Source organism: Cupressus sempervirens, chromosome 8 (genome assembly GCF_028749045.1).
Source record: "Cupressus sempervirens isolate cs-2001-9-10 chromosome 8, ASM2874904v1, whole genome shotgun sequence".
NCBI classification, from domain to species: Eukaryota; Viridiplantae; Streptophyta; class Pinopsida; order Cupressales; family Cupressaceae; genus Cupressus; species Cupressus sempervirens.
The window spans coordinates 773,395,138-773,414,209 of NC_143125.1; the positions used below are offsets into that span (position 1 = coordinate 773,395,138).

General features: G+C 34.1%; 1 pseudogene; it reads left to right on the plus strand.

The window, feature by feature from the left end:
* The first annotated feature begins 9,426 nt into the window (after positions 1 to 9,426).
* On the plus strand, positions 9,427 to 18,526 carry LOC149544698 (putative GPI-anchored protein At3g06035; annotated as a pseudogene).
* The last annotated feature ends 546 nt before the right edge of the window (positions 18,527 to 19,072 follow it).

Below are 19,072 nucleotides of genomic sequence, written 5' to 3' on the forward strand. Positions count from 1 at the left end.
ATTTGAAAATAAAGAAATAACCACAAGTATGCTTTGCTTAATAGATGGGAGAAAATTAACCAGAGAGCAAAAGGGTTACTTGAAAAGAAATGAACACTACAGTTATGGAAGAGGGCTTGCTCTCTCCAATTTTCCTACAACTGATTATTTCAGACAAGAAAAGGAATTTTATGCTTTTTAAAAGGTAAATCCTTTTACATATACTTCTCAGAAATAGGGAGTATTCATTAATTATGTGAATGAAAAAATTAATTTTTGGCTTGCCACAAGGGTAGGGTGACTAGGAGAATTAGTGACTTACATTAAGTAGGAAACAAGTACTTCAAGTGATTATTTCCTTTTGCATGTGCCAAATCTTTATTTCTACATTCCTAAATCAATGGTCTAGTGTTATCATTTATGATGAGTTTACTTTAACTATTAATTACTTCCACTCACTCTAAATCATGACATCACCCAAAACCATGTTAGATTTGACAAGGCATCCAGCTGGTTGCATGTCCTTCACACATGTGCATCCATGACATGTCAATTTGGTGCACCAAGAAATATTATCTTTGAGAACTTGATGAAGCGTTGAACTTGTGAACTAGTTCAATTGGTACAAAGGGTTCAATGCAGCTTTGCTCTATTTGAACTTGGTACAAAGAGTACAAAAGGTTCAAGGGCTACAAGAAGTTTAAATTTTATACCAAGAAACTTTTTGAACAGTTTGTAAGATGATTTTAGAATGATCACTCATGACAGAGGCTTTCTAAGGGAAATACTTGGTCAACAATAGGCTTGAAGGAAAATAATATAGATAGGATGACAATCATTGACAATCAATGACTTGCAAGATAAGACCAAGGAGTGGCAGAACCAATGGTTCAAAAGTAAACAATGAAAGCAAGAGTGAACCAAAAAGAAGCAAAATGATGACTCTAAATTTTTTTTAACTAACATTGGCTCTACTTGAGGATTGATTTTCACTTGAAAAATAGAGAACTCAAAAAATTTCATTGGCAGACCTAAAGCAAGGAATGAAAACAAAGAACAAAGAAACAAAAACAAAAAAAAAGCAGGAACCTAGGCTAAATATATACAAAAAGTCAAATTAGCTTCAATATTTGAATAATTTCAAACCTATCCATTGTAGGTATATGGAAGGATATCACCATTTAGATATGAAAATTTCACCGCATTAGGGCCAATCAATTTAGTAACCTTGAAGGGACATTTCCATAATGATTCAAATTTTTCATGACTTCCCTTCTCATTTCACTTATCCCATAAAAGAACTTCATCACTAGGAATAAACTTCCTTTATCTTGCATTTCAATCAAAAATATTTTTCACCTTCATCTAATGTTCTATGATTCTATCCACCATTTTATTCCTTTCTTCCTCCAATCTTGTTAGGTACATAATCCTCTTCTCTAGGGATGATTGGAAATAGGAATCCTCCATGACTATTTGTAATTTTGCATCAGCAAGATTCAATGGCAAAGAGACTTTTGCAATAATTCCATAGACTAGTTCAAATGGAGACATACCTATTGCCCTCTTTGGAGAAGTCTTGTCAATCCATAGTGCCTCATTTAGCTTCGTGTGCCAATCTCTACCATTAGTGCTTACTAATTTCTTCATGATAGAAACCAAGTTTTTATTACTTGACTCGACTTGACCATGACCCTGCGGGAAATAATCTAAAGCATGAGCTAAAGTAATCCCATTTTCATAGAAAAACATAGTGATCTCTTTAGAGGAAAAATAAGAGGAATCATCAACAAATGTTTTTGTAGGCACTCCAAACCTTACCAAAATATGATTCATAAGGAATTCACAAGTTACTTGTGTATTTTCCTTTTTAGTCAGAATGGCCTCCACCCACTTAGTGAAATAGTTAGTTGCAGTCAGAATATACATATGTCCTACAGTAGATATTGAATTTATGTGTCCAATAAAGTCAATTCCCCTTCACTTAAAAGGTTCTTCAATAACCACTAGTTTGAGAGGCAATGTTGATAATTGAGGTTTTCCTTTAAATAATTTACCATTTTCACAATCCTTAACATATAGGTAAGCATCTCAGAACATCTCAAGCCAATAGAAGCAGTTCCTAAGAGTTTTATAAGCTATAATAGAAGAATAAAAATGACTTCCACATACTTCTTCATGAAAATACTTTAACAATTTTTTTCTTCTGAGCTTCATCAATGCATCTCAGGTAAGTCCCATCTATCCCTCCTTTGTACAACACACCTTGAGCAATTACATACTTCACAACTTTTAATCTCAAATCTTTCTTTTCTTTGGGAGTTATTCCTTTAGGACAGTCTCCATATTTTAGGTAATAAACTACTTTGGAAAACCATGAATCAATGAGACTCACTAGCAAAACTTGCCAAGATCCTTCTTCTTCGGTTGTAATGGCAATGTTTTTAGCAATCAATTTAGACAAGCCTATTCCCCTTACCAAGTTTGTTGGTTTTATATCAATATCATATTCTTGTAATTTGACCACCCAAGTAGCTCTTTTATTTAATCCTACATCCTATTGAGTTAAAATTCTTTTCACAACAGTTTTAGGGACATAAACAATTGAATGAGAATCCAAAATATAGTATCTAAACTATTTAACTATTTTCATGACTAAAAAGGCTTGTTTCTCAATGAGTGGATATTTCAATTCATGCTTTTTTAAATGTACACTCATGAGTGCCACAAGGGATTCCATACCTTGGTCATTTTTCTATGTTAAAATAACTGACAACATATGCTCAGATGCATAATAAGAAATGATAAAATATCTTTTAAAGTTAGGTGCCACTAGGGTAGGAGCTAGAGCAATAGATCTCTTAATTTCCTTGAATCATTTCTTCCATTCCACTTGAAAATTTCTTTCTCACTCATATTTTTATTATATCTTTGGTGATTTCAGAAAAGTCTGGCACAAAAGCCCAAAGAAAATTAACTTGGCCAAAGAAAGATTTGACCCCACTTCTATTCATCGGAAGACTCATTTGTTGGATAGCTTTCACCCTTTTAGGATCTATCTGAATTCCCTTCTTTGATAAAATGTATCCTAGAAATTTCCCTTCTTCAATAAAGAATATTGACTTTTTAGGATTCAGAGATATCCCATGTTCCTTGCACCTCTGGAGCACAATCAGTAGATCTTTCAAGTGATCTTTCCCCCTTTTAGAGAACACCATCAATTCATCAAGATATAACATAATAATTGTTTCTCTTAGATCTTTAAAAGAAGAATTCATGGCTTGCTAGAATGTGGCACTAGCATTGGTGAGGCCAAAAGACATCTTATTGTAAGCGAATATACCCCAAGGAGTTATGAAAGTTGTTTTGTGTTGATCAGCTTCTGCTATATTGATTTGGTTGTAACCCAAAAAACCATCAAGCATTGACATCATTTCTACTCCTGTAACTTTTTGCAAAAAGTTCTCCATTATGGGGAGTGTGTAGTTATCTTTAAGACTAGATTGATTTAGGTTACAAAAGTCTACATAGATCCTAATCTCTCCATTTTTCTTCCACATTGGGACAATGTTAGCCACCTAGGTAGAATGGTGAATAGGATAAATGATTCATGCTTTGAGCATTTTTTCTACCTCCCTAAGAATAGCTTTAGATACTTTAAGGTTATAACTTTTCAATTTATGTCTAAAGGGAAGAGCTTCTGGCTTCAATGGGATAGAATGTTTGTACTCTCCATTCCTAAAGTTTTTAAAATCATCATAACTTGATGTAGGAACATCTTGCATCACAAAAAGGGGGTGTGATCAAAATTATTATTTATTTAAAAAAAAAGGAAAAAAAATTGTGGAGGAGAGAGAAAGTGATGAAAATCAGAGGAGAATAATAAAAAAATAAAAAATAGAAAAAGGAGAAAAGAGGAATTTCTATTTTCAAGGTGCATAGGTGGTGTAAATAGAAAAATAAGGAACTTTCCACAAACTACAGAAGTAGAGGATGCAACAGTAGAGGATGCACACAATTACTTGGTTGGGAGTCAAATAAATGAAGCAATTACTTGCCTTGTTGAAGACATGGAAGAAGAAATCAAAGATAGAGATGTGAAAGAGGTAAATTTATATGAATTATGGAATGCTGAATTTGAGATTGAATTTGAAAGATGATGATGGTTTGCATGAAGATCTTGTTAGTGATGTTTGGTATGCAAAGGAAGATTGGTATGGTGTTGCTAGGTTTATTACAAATTTATTAAGTCCTATAAAATTGGAGGAAGATGAGAGTTATACTTGGACAAAGTTCATTGTGGAGGCAATTTTTTACAAACAGACACTTGTTCCAGCTAGGTGTTGAGAATGAAGGAAGAAGAAAATATATTGATGATGAATACCTGTTCTAGAAAGGTGTTGGAAGAGAAGAAAAAAAATGTCATTTTTAGTTGCTTCATTTTGTGAATTCATATCGACAAAATTTTTCCTACCATGAGTGTCTAATGCAAGAGCATCTTGCATCACAAAAAAGGGGGTGTGATCAAAATTATTATTTATTAAAAAAAAAAATTGTGAAGGAGAGAGAAAGTGATGAAAATTAGAGGAGAATAAAAATATAAAAAAGGAGGAAAGAGGAATTTCTATTTTTAAGGTGCATAGGTGGTGTAAATAGAAAAATAAGAAAAATAGTCGTCATTCCATTTATTGAGGTGTGTAGGTGGCATCTTATAAGTTTGTGGAAAGTTCGTTAAATCATGCATTTAATATTTCTTGTGATCCACAAAGGAAATGTAATTTTCTAATTGGCTACATGGTGGTGCTTAGTTGTATTTGGGTGGGAATTTAATATTTGTTTTAAGGTAGTTGTATTTACCTTTTATCCCACATTGGTTGTGTTTGTAACATCTTTGATGGTAAGTGCCTATTTATAAAAAGACTTATGATCATTTTTAATCAAGCTCTTCAAGTGTAAGCTCTTGTAGTGAATCTCTCATGGTGTAATCTCTTGTAAGCAAGATTGGAGGTGAAAGTTCTCTTGGCGGAAGATCTTGGTGAAGCTCTTGGTGTGAAGACTCTTATTTTAGAAGCTCTTATTTAGTAGTTCTATTATGTTGAAGCATTTGTAAACTTCTTTTGGAAGAAGTCATATCTATGATTTCATATTGTTGATGTTGTAAGAATTTTCAAGTATAATAAAGCATGCTTTGTGAAACATTTTGTCATCTCTTTCTCTCCATATTGTTACATTCTTGGTTGTGAGTGGGTTAGGGCCCTTCATGCCCTTCATCATAACTACAAGCAAAAACATCTTTAAAATCAGCTAATAATGATATGAGTTTATCTTTTTCTTCTGAGGAACAAGTTTTCCCAATAGAGATCCATTTTTTATCGTCACAGCTTCTGACATTAATCTTATCATATTCTCTGTTTACTTTAGGATCTTGCCCCTTCTTTTGTATAAAACCCTTGCTCTTCCATGAAAACATATTTTCAAGAGAAACCAATCCACAAGGAATTCTATTACCTTTTAATTGAACTATCTCATGTTCACTAGAAGGATCTAACTGACCTCCATTTAATATTTTTTAAGAACCTTCAAAATAGGAATCAAGAAAATATTCAACACAAGTTATGAACTATTCAATCTATTTATCATTGTCAAAGACTTGCAACTAATTTACATTAACTGGCACAATAGGACGGTAAACCATCTCCATCCTATATTATTTTTGATCAAACTCTAGGTGTGGAAGGAGTAATGAAGCCGACACTACCAGAGAGTTTGCCTTGGAATTCTCAGTTCTAGGGATTGCTTTGATATTAAATGCATCAAAAAGATCAATATTGTCCCACACTAGGCTTTGATATTGCTTCAAATGCTCATTTTTTATAGTATAAAGACCCCTAACTTGATTTACAATTAGCTCATCATCTCCTTTCACCATGAGTGATTTTATTCCTTTTAACCTTTCTTCATGCAATCCCAAAAGGAGAGCTTGATACTCAAAAGTATTATTAGTATTAGGAAAATCCAACTTGAAAGAATATGTTGACATATCTTATTTTGGGGAAATTAGGACAACACATACTCCTAATCTAGAACAAGAGAAACTTCTATCAAACTCCATATTCCACATTTCTTCCTCTTCCAAATGATTTACCTCTTCTTCAGATTAAATAAAGTAATTACCAAATTGACATTCTTGATACAAAAGTGTGAGATTTTGGGTCATCTAAAGGAAACATTGTGCGTTTATTTTTCTCTTCAGGAGTCAAATGGACTTTCTTGCTACCAATAGGAATGATTTCTTTAGACCAATCCATCTTTATTTCACCACCCATATCTCTACAAAAAGTTTGACTGAGTAACATCCCATAACTTGCTGGTATCTTGGCCACCAAGATAGTTAGTTTCAGTTCTTTATCTTGGTATACCACTAAGACTACTTGTGCATCCTTCACTTGGCCTATTAGAGGTACCTGTTTACTTTCCAAAGAGTAGCATTTTCCATAATTCTTGCTAAGAGTCAATCCTTCGGCCTTCACAATAGAAGAAGGCATTATATTATCAAATGCACTACAGTCAATGATGCAATTATTGAGTTTCCTTCCATTGAGTAATAGGAAGATATAGAAAGGATTAGACTTCCTATCTTGATTGTTGATCTCAAGAATCATTAGATTCTCAAGATTTATAGTTTTCTCTAAGTTATGTTCATTATTTACAAGTGTCTCAGCAAAATTAGAAGTTTCTCCAATGAGTTTTAAACTATTACATGGTTCACCTTTTAAAAACTCAACTAGTCTATCTAGTTCCTTAGGATTAGATTTTAGATAATCAGCAATAGATATATTAACAGTAGAAGATTAAAAAAAAAATGAACTATATCAAAGGAAGTAGAAGAACTTGAATTTGCAATACTCTTTTTAAGAAGAACATTTTCAATACCTTTCAGAGGATCTTTGGTAGGTTGAGGTGAATCTTTCAACTTTGTGTTTTGTGAACTAGAGCCCACTTTAGCAGTAAACTTGGACACTGTTTTCCCTCTTGTGAGTATAGAACATGAGGGATTCATTGGTGGCTAAAAAAAAAACTCCACTCTAGTCTGAATCAGGTTCATATTCCAAAAACAATGCGTATGATGTATTAGTCCTAGATGGATCTGATTCTACTTTACTAACAATTGCATGTTTCCCGTCAATTTCTTTCATCTATAAGTGTCTTAACTAGTCAATACATGTTTCACCTTCATGATCAGTAGTAAGGTGGAAAGAGCACATCACTTCTTTAATGGGAGGGGCTTCAATTTACAACTTATTTAGTGGACTAGGTAATTGATAAACACCTTTCCCTTGATGCATAGGGAAAGTGTTCTATCCATATTGATTCTGATATTGATTTGGGTAAAAACTAGGATTATCCTCTTGTCTCTTTAAGGTGATTTAACTTCATTAACTAACCTTTGGATCACAGGGTCTATACTTGAGAAGGCTTGAAAGTTTGAATCTTGAACATCTCTTGTCTACTTACCAGTGATTATCAAGTCATCTTCCACGTCAATGGCTAATCTTTGAGCAGTAGCCAAATCAGTCGATACATTCCTTCTAATATGAAAAGAAATATCAGGAGCCATCACTCCCACAAAGAATCCTTTCTAATTTTGTGCATTGGGTCTTGAAGCTGCATAAATTCTTTCAAAAAAAAATTTATACTTGGCCATGAATTCCCTCATAGGTTCATGCATCTCTTTCTTGAGCTATGATAGTTGAATAAGGAGGGAAATTTTGTCACTAGGAGTTTTGAAATGTGCTTCAAACATACAAGTCATGGTATCCCAATTGGTTATAGTAGCATATTGAAGGTTATTAAACCAATCAACAGTAGCATCGATAAAGGTATGGATGAAGAGTCAGATAATGACATCTTCAGTAGGGACATCCATAGTTACACAAGTCACTTTGAAAGAGCTTAGATGATCTTTGGCTAGAATTTTACCATCTCCATTGAATTTGGGAAAGAAATCTTTTGCACCTTTGGGCATGGCTCCAAGGTTTGCTCCAGACTAGAGAGGTCCATTTTGTTGGCCCTAGAAAGCCATATTTGGATTAATGATATTCAAAGGTTAGATATTCAAAATAGAGGGAGTAAAAATACTAGGAATGACAAGGGCTTGTAGGACCAGAGAGGGTTGTGTTGGAGGAGGTGAAGTGGGCCTACTAACTAGCTAGACTTTCTTTCTTCTTTTAAGGGTGTAATTAGGCCTAAAATTGATTTTTGTTAAAGCTTCAAAGTCATCGTCAATTAAAAATCTTTCTCTATCTATCCCTATGAACCTCTTTTCAACCAATTTTCTAGGTTTTTCCTAATCAATTTCTTGTTGGCTCTTGAGCCAATCTACTCACTACGACAACTTCTTGAATCATAGGAACTCCTCTCATTTGTTTTCCATTCTCTTCTTCTCTTTCTATTATGTTGGCAACTTGTGAGTATTGTTGATGAGTTGTCTTTTCCCTACAAGATTGGGTTGAAGGATAGGAAAAATATCATAATGTGGGAGTACCGTCTTGGAGCATAATATCAAATTTTTAAAATAGTGTAATACTAGATCTTCTCCACTCGACTACCTCGTAGAGTTGCCAAAAATCTCTTGTTGAACAGATTTGTCTTTTAATAAAAAGAAATAATCAAAAATTTCTACACCCAAATTCACAAGACAAATGCAATTTCCCAACAGTTGAGGAATCTTAACTTCTTCAATTCCTCTCTGAATTTTGGTAAGGGTTAGCTTCCTTATTAGATATTCAATCAAAGCCACCTTCTAAATGAGAGCTACTTTTAACCACAAAAGTATTAAGGCTTCCCATCTATTCTTGGATAGAGGGATAATCTAATAAACAACAATTAAATAAACAAGGACACATACAATGGAGAGAATGCATAGTTTCTCTATCAATTACTTCTTAAAGAACATTCAAAACTGACACTCATCTAACATAAAATGGATTATTCAGCATCAAAGGAATTTGAGTAGTTCAATATTGATTCAATACTAAATTAATAATGAGAAAATTCAAAGCATATCATCTTTGAACATTCAAACATTTCCCATTCCAAAAAGAATGATCTAATTTTCAGATACAATGCTGGAAACTTAAAAAAATTTCATGGCTATATAAAAATTAGATAAAAATGGTCACACTATGATAACCATCATAAATTGCCAATATTAAACACTACAGAGTTTCAGAATTAAATAGAAATCTATTTGAGAATCTCCCTAAAAACTTGATTCTCAGATAGTTAAAAGTAGTTATGAAAAACAACATAAGGGTATGTAGACCCATAAATTAACTTCTAAAAACATAAACCAAATGTCTTACAAGAATTTGAAAAACCACACTAATCATTCGTCGATTGGTCAAGTGGTTCTTCTTTCTCCTCATATTTAGCATCACCCTGTCCATGTGCAAGCTTCCACATCCTGAACACATTCATGAATTTGGTCATGGCAGTTGTATTTGGGCTCTTGATGTTTTGCAGTCTATTTTTCCAAATATCTTTATCCATCCACATCTTATTCATGGTATCTAGGTAACTAGGGAGTCATAGAGTGCACATGCTTGACATTATCTCACTCTTGGCCACCTTGGATAAATCAAACGATATGAGATCAATTTTATTTTTCATAGAATTCATGCATTCTTCATATTGTTTGATCATGGTCTCCACATCAAAAGCTCCTTCTTTAAGAGGAGTGGAAAAGGCTGAGCCAGTGGACTGAAAGTCCCTGCTTACATTTTTAAGAAATGTTTTGAATTCCTTTTCACATGACTACATCCAGTAAATAGTAGAAGTATAATTGGATACTCTCTAGGCTGTATTCTTTCTTAAAACTTGAATCAATCCTATGTCCACGTGCTCCAGTGTGTTTTCCTTTAGAAACTTTTCTGGCCTATAATTTTCTACCCCTACCAATTGGGTTACCATGGCTAAGAATTTCTCGACTTCACCTTTTGAAACTATTGACTGAATGCGAGATTCATCAACTGCAGCCCTGGCTAGAGAAATAATTTCATGCAAATTTTGCATGAGTTTATCAACCTAATTTGTTACTAGGCTAATCCAACAAAACATAGCTACCATCATCATCATCTTTCCTTTCTTTAAGTCCTCTAATATTTGTTGATTTTCAAGAGAACTAGAGTCAAAGGTGAGCTATGATTGGTCACCAAGAACAAAACTCTGACCTTTTAGTGAATTCATATATTCATCCATTGTATTATTCTTAGCTTTTAGTTTTTTCTTTTCAATCCTATCTTTTTGCTACTGTAGCACAATTTTTTTGGTAGATGCTTCCTCCTAGTGTTCCTTTGTTTCATGATTCATCACCCCCAAATCTATGTGTGTGATTTCAAAATTTTTAGATCCAATTTATCAGTCCCCTCTTTTTGATTGGAGGAGGCCACTTCAGTTATACTCCTCCCTGTTACACTATCAAAAGTTATCCTAGCTATGGTTTTACTCCTTTTAGGTTTTGAGGCGTTGTTGGTGTATTTGATCACAATTTCATCAACAGGGAAAGAAATAGGAACCAACCTCCTCTTCCTATTTACTAAAGCAATGAGCCAATTAGGAGTGTTATCATCTTGTTGCAATTTAGTACCTTTTTAAGGGGTGTTTACAGGGAAAGAAACATGAACCAAACTCCTCTTCCTATTTACTGAAGAAATGAGCCAGTTAGGAGCTGTAGTATCCTGTTGCAATTAAGTACCTTTTTTAGGGTTGTTTACAACTTGTATCTTTAGAGGAGATGAACCCAGTGTCATCTAGACTCTCAGGCTATTATCAATAAGTTCACCACCTAGGTCTTTATCTGGCTCACCTTCTACTTGGATTACCTAATGAAGTGCTATAGGTACTCACATTTTGGTCTTCTTTTTAGAATGGGCTTTTTGTACAAGAGGTGGATTATGGATCTTCTTCTTAGAAATGCTTGATGACCTTCTACTACCTACAATTTTAATATTAACATTAGAAGTAGGGTCAACTTGGTGACTAGTATGTGTGTCCTTTTTCATTCTCAACCAAGACTTTATATTTTTTGTTCTTTCAAGAATATTATCCTCTTCTTTAGAGTTCCAATCTAGAGAAACAGTGTTATAATTTACTAGTTCAATTTCTTGGGGAGCTAGGGCATCTATTCTATCTTCTTCTATGTCTTTGATATCTATACCTAGTTTTCGTTGAAATAGATGGACTTGTGCAATAGTGAACTTGGATGACTCTCTTCTTCTCACCTCCAACTCATCTACACAATCCTCCAAAAAAACTTCCACATTAGGGACATGTACATTCTTTGCATGAGTGTCAAATAGGCTATGAATAATTCTTTTGCTATCAAATTTTGGTCTAGCTTGATAGAAGCAAAAACCAAGCTTAACAAAGTCAAAGCTTATACATGTTGCATCTTCCATGCTTCCACATGTCAATTTTCCTAGCTTAAGTGGGAAAATAATATCACAGGCTTCTTCAGTCGAGAATATGTTTATTACAAAAATTAATTGCCGAGCTACCTCTATTAGGACAAAGCAATCAAGAGAAAACTTGGGAAGAAATATAGGCTCTTCACCAAAACCCCCTACCCTCCGATAAGTAAATTTAGGGAATTGGATGTATAGGCTATCGAAAGATTGAATGATCTTTTGAGGCTTAGGGGACAATCAGAAAGGGGTTTTTCAATTCAAAACACAATTTTCCATAAAAGATGTAATGGACCCTTTTGAAGTCTTCTAGAGCTCTATCCTTATGGAGCATGGGGCAATAATTATATATGGTAATGTTCTCAGTCCAGGGTTGACGAGGAAAATGTTATAAATCTTGAGTGCTAGCTAGCATATACATCAAATAAGATGAAATAAAAAATTTCTTTTTCAAAATTTAGGTACTTTCCAACTGATTTCTTAGAGAACTAGCTATTAATCCACCTAGTCTAGAAATTGTGAGCCTTCTAACACAAATTGAATAAAAAAATACATCCAATCTTTAGAGACCCACAAATTCTATGCACTAGAACCATTATGTCTTGGACCTGAATGGTCATTTGGTTTTTCTTCAAGGTTTTGGGTAACCTAGAACCACCTTTGTAGAAAGACACAATTCAGCTCTTTGCTATGGTATTTCTATAGAAATTTTCTTGTTGTGAAAAACTAGCCATGGACAATGCAAGGGCTAGGTCAGCAAATTGTTGTTCTTCTAGGTGAAATAAACTGGATACAATTTCTCTACTGACACTCAGCAACAAGCTTCCATCTTTCTTCAATATATTCCCCCTAGACACATTATAGATATGAATGCACTCTTTAATTAGCTCTAGTCAAGGGTAGGCTAATAGGAAAGTGGAGGCCATAATGAGGTTAGTATCCAACACTTTAGTAGAAAAAGGTTTTGCAATTATTTCACACAATCTCTCTACAAAACCCCCCCAAATCAACTCCTAATAGGTCTATGTCAAATACTATAGGTGATTTTCATTGCAAACTATGAGTATTCCTGAATAAATGTAGTGTAGACTTCATGATTTAGGAACTTTACTTGTATTTGAAAACAAAGAAATAACCACAATTATGCTTCACTTAATAGGTGGGAGAAAAATAACGAGAGAGCAAATGGGTTACCTGAAAAGAGACTACCGTTACAAATATGGAAGAATGCTTGATCTCTCTGATTTTCCTATGACTGATTATTTTGGACAAGAAAAGGAATTTTATGCTTTTTAAAAGGTAAAGTCTTCTACATATATATCTCAAAAATAGGGAATATTCATTAATTATGTGAAGGACATAATTAATTTTGGCATGCCGCAAGGGTAGGGTGACTCAGCAAATTAGTAACTGACATTAACTAAGAAACAAGTACTTCAAGTGATTATTGCCTCTTACATGTGCCAAATCTTTATTTCGACATTCCTAGATCAAAGTTCAAGTGTGATCATTTATGATGACTTTATTTTAACCATTAATTACTTGTACTTACTCTAAATCTTGACATCACCCACGATAGTGTCAAATTTGATGAGACATTGAGCTAGTTGTGTGTCCTTCACACATGTCAATTGGCCCCACCAAGAAACATTATCTTTGAGAACCTGACAAAGTGTTGAACTTGTGAACCAGTTCAATTGGTACAAAGGGTTCAAGATAGCTTCATGCTATCTAAACTTGGTGCAAAGAGTACAAAAGGTTCAAGGGGTACAAGAAGTTTACATTTTATACCAAAAAAATTTTCAAACTATTTGTAAGATGATTTCAGAGTGATCACTCCTGACAAAGGCTTTCTAAGGGAAAGATTTGGTCAACAATAGGCTTGAAGGAAAATAATATAGATAGGACAAGGTTCATTGACAATCAATGATTTTCAAGAAAATACCAAGGAGATGCCAAACCAATGTTTCAAACGTAAACAATGAAAGCAAAAGTGAACCAAAAAGAAGAAAAATGGCAACTCTAAAAAGTCAAGAAGTAACAAGCTGCAATAATTAAAGCCTATCTTTTGGTTGAGATAACTCCCCTAACTTAAGTCTACCTTAATGTATCCTCACACTATCCTCACTATTGAACAATATTGTTAGCCAATGAAATCCATCTATTCAAACCAAGGAGGTCTAAGAATTCTATAAAGCTAGGTGGTTGTTTTTTATTTTATCTAGTTAAATCCTAGTTTTTCTTGCCAAAAATCTTCGACTAGAATTAAGAAAGAAAAGCATATGTCAATGATGGTTCTATTGTACAATATTTTAAACAATAATCTCATTTTTCATTCTAGATTTTAAAAATAAATGATTAGTTAACATTTACAAGTTTAGGCAAGACATGAAGCTTCCTGTTCTGACCAAAAATGAAAATGTCGCTTGTTTGGTAGAGCAGTTAATAGATTAGTTCAAAGGCAAGTATGTAGTAATTTTTGGTGTAAATAAGTATTTAATTATTGCACTACTTAGTTCAATGCATTATTTTATTATTTCTTAGGTGAGACACTTAGGAGTTTGAGTACTCTTATGAGTTGTCATGTCGACAACACTAGAGTAAGCAACTCAAATTCAACACATGGTGTCTACAGCACTGAAGTTTGCATAATTAACTGAGTTTTCATGTAAATATCCTATTTTAGCACATGGTGTCTACAACATAATTTTGCATGCTACACCTTTGTAGGCTTATCCTCTCATCATCACACTTACTCCTGTGCTTAATGGAGGATAATCAATTCCTAGTGGACATGTGCCTAGTTGTATGACTTATCATGTTGGTAACTCCTAGGCATTCAAGAAGCATTCCAGAGGCCTTTATATATAGGCACTCCTACTGTACTTTAATATCAATTCATATCAAAATATTGAATTGAATACATAGTGTCATTCTGATCATACTCTTTTTGGTCTACTATTGTGCTTGTGCTTGAGTTTTCTTTATCTTGGGTGAATTTTCCCTAAGACAAATTCTTACATGGTATTAGAGCTTGGAGAATTTCTCTTCACATAGTCATTCAAGATCATTGTTGCTTTAGCACCTCGACCCAAATCTGGAGTACCACAGTCATTAGGAGTGTCTAGAGCTAGAACGGACCTCGCCATTGCATTTGGAATGTCGATTCAATGAAAATTGGCTATAAATTTTCCTATCCTAGGCCAAAGTCAATTTTGAGTCAAATTTTTTTTGCAAACCGGCACCCAAAGGCCCAATTTGCAAGTCTAGTATGATCGTTCTTCAGATCTATAATTTCATCTGATTCAGATTGATTTGTTTTTTATCTGTTATTTTTGGATAGTTTTTTTAAAAAAATTTAGAAGCCAGTCAGCTCTATAGAGAATTTTTTTATATGAACTAGGTAGTGGAACCCCGGCCCCTATAGGTATTTTGGTGGGCTGCATTACATATTCTAGCATCAAATTTTGAGCAAATAGTGTTTAACATTTTTGACAATGCATAACTAGCTAAACATTCATTGGTGGACAGACCCTAACCACGGCTGGCTCAGCCCACTACCATTGACAACCAATATTTTATTTACTTTGCATGGGCATTTTGTTTTATTCACATGCACAGTTACATCTAGTATGCATGTGGGACTAAACAGTAGTCCCCGCTGGCTTAAAATTTTTTCAGCATGGAAACGTTCTTCCCAGCCACCGTGAACCACCATCCAGCCTATGTTTAATATCTTCCTAGCACTATTTAGAGCTTCCAATTGCTGCATTCTAGGCCCATGATAGGTTTTCTCTGACAAACACATGGAAAGCGCACAAAATCCCACGTGGATTGCTCTGCATGAACCTAGTTTAGACAAGTGGACAACTCTATAAATGCCATGTGTCATATTTTCCAATCACCTGCACACACGAACAACTAGCTCACTAGCCCAGTCAGTCATAGGTATGCCTAGTCAGCCTTTGACTCCACAATCCATATGATACACATCACCTTGTCATACACTGACATTTGCTAGTTTTGTATGGTCCAATCAGCATGCTATGTCAATAAGGGAGGCTAATTTTTTGCCTACATCATCATTTCATGATGTTAACTTTGATGGTCATATGACCATCATTCCCTAGCATTTTTAAAATATTGTGATGGTCATTTGACCATCAAATTTAAGCTTGTATTTTTCTACCAAGACCCCTCTTCAAATGCATTTTTGATCTAGCAACCTGAGTTTCAATGCCCATAACTTAGTCATACAAACTACAAATCAAGTGCGATTTTTTTTTTGATTTTGGGTAGAATTTCCTAAAATTTCTAGTGGTGGTGTTCTTTTCTAGTTTTGGTGTAAGGATTTGTTAGAAATTGCACTTCTTTGGTGACTGTACCTATCCAATCCTACATTTTGCAACTTCAAATACTTCGTACGAGCTCATCTGGACTCCTTTTTAGGTTCCATTTTTTTTGAAAGTTCATTATCTTTTTTCTACTTTCTAGATCTACATTCAGATAATAGGGTTGTGTGGACAAAAATCTCACTTTTAGACTTAGGGCCTTTTCTACATTGTATTTATTTGATTACTTTTTAGAATTATTGTATATTTGTGCTATAGTGCTTAGTTCCAAAGTTAGGCCTCAAAAGGCAATTGTATACAGCAAAATTAGAAGTCCATCTGGTACATTTTTGTACACACACCACCTTTAAAGCACCGAATAATACATTAGTAGGGGTTCTTGATTTATTTTGCATCTTTGGGGATTACATTGATTAGTCCATCATGGAAGAGGAAGATTTAATTATCTTGATACTAACAAACTATCAGAAATGGAGTCAATTGGTTATCACATATCTTAGCTAGCACAATGCACTACCATATGCAAGAGGACTTACCTACAATGCAAACATAAGTGCCCTCATTTGGAATGCTCTCTTTCTATTTATGGATATGAAGGTTATGGATTCACTTGATGACATTAAGTCATTTGATCGATATGTTTATTGGAATCATCTTTTGGAAATGTATGGAGATTCACACATTCCTCCATTCCCAAAAGATCTTTTACCTCCAGCTGTAGCTACATCCTCTCTATATGAGATAATGCCTCTAGATGCTCTTGTTGCTCCTGTTGATCCTATTCTAGCCACAGATGCTTCAGATTCAATGTAGGAGGAACCTTCATGTCTTCCTACTTTGCCTTCATGTGATGACTTCCTTCTTGCCATTGTAGGGCTATTTATGGAGTCTCACATTGAATATGTAGGAGACATCCTTGATGATGCTCATCTTCCCTTTGAGGCAAATCCTTCATCCATTGCCACAGTGAGTGATCCAACACCATAGAGTACACTTTGTCTTCTAGTTCCTACATCAGTGGATGACTTCTAAGCAGACATTTCAGGTTTGTTCATGGAGTCACACATAGTAGATTTGGGAGACTTCTTTGATGATATACCACTTTTCTTTGATGAGGAAGATCCTTCTCTAGTTGTTGTGAGGGACCACTCTAACCCTCATGTCCATTCTCTATGTGATCAGTCTTTATAGGTTAATGTGATTGTGGATCCTTATGTACAACAATTTTAGGAGGTCTCTTAATCATTTGAGGAGTCTATTGGTTCTTTGAGAATGGTTCTACATGCATCCTTGCTCGATATACACATGTTGTTTTTAGCAGTGTTGGAGGGAGCAACCATTGATGTTGAGACAAGGACACTTGAAAAAGTTTTAGAGATACCTTTCATCATTTAGATTCTTTCCACACATAGGGGAAGCATCGCACCTATACCTTTTTCATTGTTTCTTCCAAAGTGGAGGAACATTATTCAGCAATCATGGATCAACTTCTACATTGAGCAGATCTCACTAATCAACACACTATTCAACTTCTAGTCATGGACCCTCTTGTGGGGTTTTTTCCTTCTTCTCTTTTGTATATACTTGATGTATGTCATAATGGGGGAGTCTTGATTACTCCATCCATCCATGCATCTTTACTTTTCATCTCTCTTTTTTGTGGAGGGTTTTTCCCATGAGGATTTCCCTCTTTCTCCATTTTATGAGAGATTATAGTTCATTATGTACATGGGTACGTAACATGGCCTAGTAGCTAGGACCCATTATGCATTTCATTCTAGCTTTCGTAAGCTTAAGTTCATTCTCCTAAGTTGTACTTAAGGGGGGGTGTTGGTGTAAATAGTATTTACTTATTACACTTTACTTAAGTTTACTTAGGTCAATGCATTATTTAATTATTATGCATAATTTTATTATTTCTTAGGTGAGACACTTATGAGTTTGCATACTCTAATGAGTTTTCATGTTGACAACACTAGAGTAAGAAACTCTAATTTAGCACATGGTGTCTACAACATATTTTGCATGCTACACCTTTGTAGGTTTATCCTCTCATCATTGCACTTACTCCTATGCTTAATGGAGGATAATTGACTCTTGGTGGATGTATGTCTGGTTGTATGGCTTATCATGTTGCTAACTCCTAGGCATTCTAGAAGCATTCTAGAGGCCTTTATATATACGCACTCATAGTGTACTTTCATATCAATTCATATCAACATATTGAATTAAATACATATTGTTATTCTAAACATACTCTTTCTGGTCTACTGTTGTGCTTGTGCTTGAGTTTCATTGATCTTGGGTGAATTTTCTCTAAGACAAATTCTTACATGGTATCAAAGCAATACCAAATTCTTACAATAATTCTATGGGAGAAGATAATGTGCTTGGTAGATAACCTCAATTTTCAAACTATCCATAGTTTTTGGAAAATTTCCACGTGAATATATTTGATACCAAAATGGAGTAGTTATTCTAGATTGTGTTCCTAGCTTAGATCCAAAGATAGAATTTCATAATTATGCTCATTCACATTATCTTTAGTATGTGAATGACACAAAATTTGTGTCAGTTGGGGTTGCTTTTGAAGATGATTGGTATGTGCTAGCTCTAGCTACCAATACAAGTGGTGACAATTTCCAAACTTATAGTAGAGGCATGCTACATTATGTTAATAAGTTGTTACCCTTATTGCTAATCTTGGGGGCTTTACTTTTAGTAACTTGAAACTCTAATTGGTTTATTTCAATTATTTAAAACCCATTTAGTTTGATATGGTCTAAACATCAATTTCCATGTCTTAAGAACAATCTCAATTCCCAAATCCACTAAGCCCAAAGCCCACACTTTAGTTGCTTTGGGCATTATGGTCTATTCCATTTGTTCCAAATTTTATAGGGATGATATCGTTCACATAAAAATAACTCATGTTCAGTTTCCAAAAGCTTTCCTATCAAATTATGCTATCGAATTTTAACATTCTAGAAGTTGAGTTTTATTTTCTTTCTATTTACTAATTTACTTGTGTCCTTGAGCATTAGAATTTTCAAATTCAATTTGAAATTTATATTTTTAGTATGCCCTAGTTTTGGCCTAGAAAAAAATGAAATCTACATTACAAGACATTAACAATCTTTACTAGTTTTTCAAGTAAATTAGAAGACAAAAAAACCACCAAAATACAATTTAGAATGTTGGTTATCTAATAATTGATTTTTAAATATTGAGTCTTACAAGCTTATTTTTCATTATATGAAAAAAAATTAAGCTGAC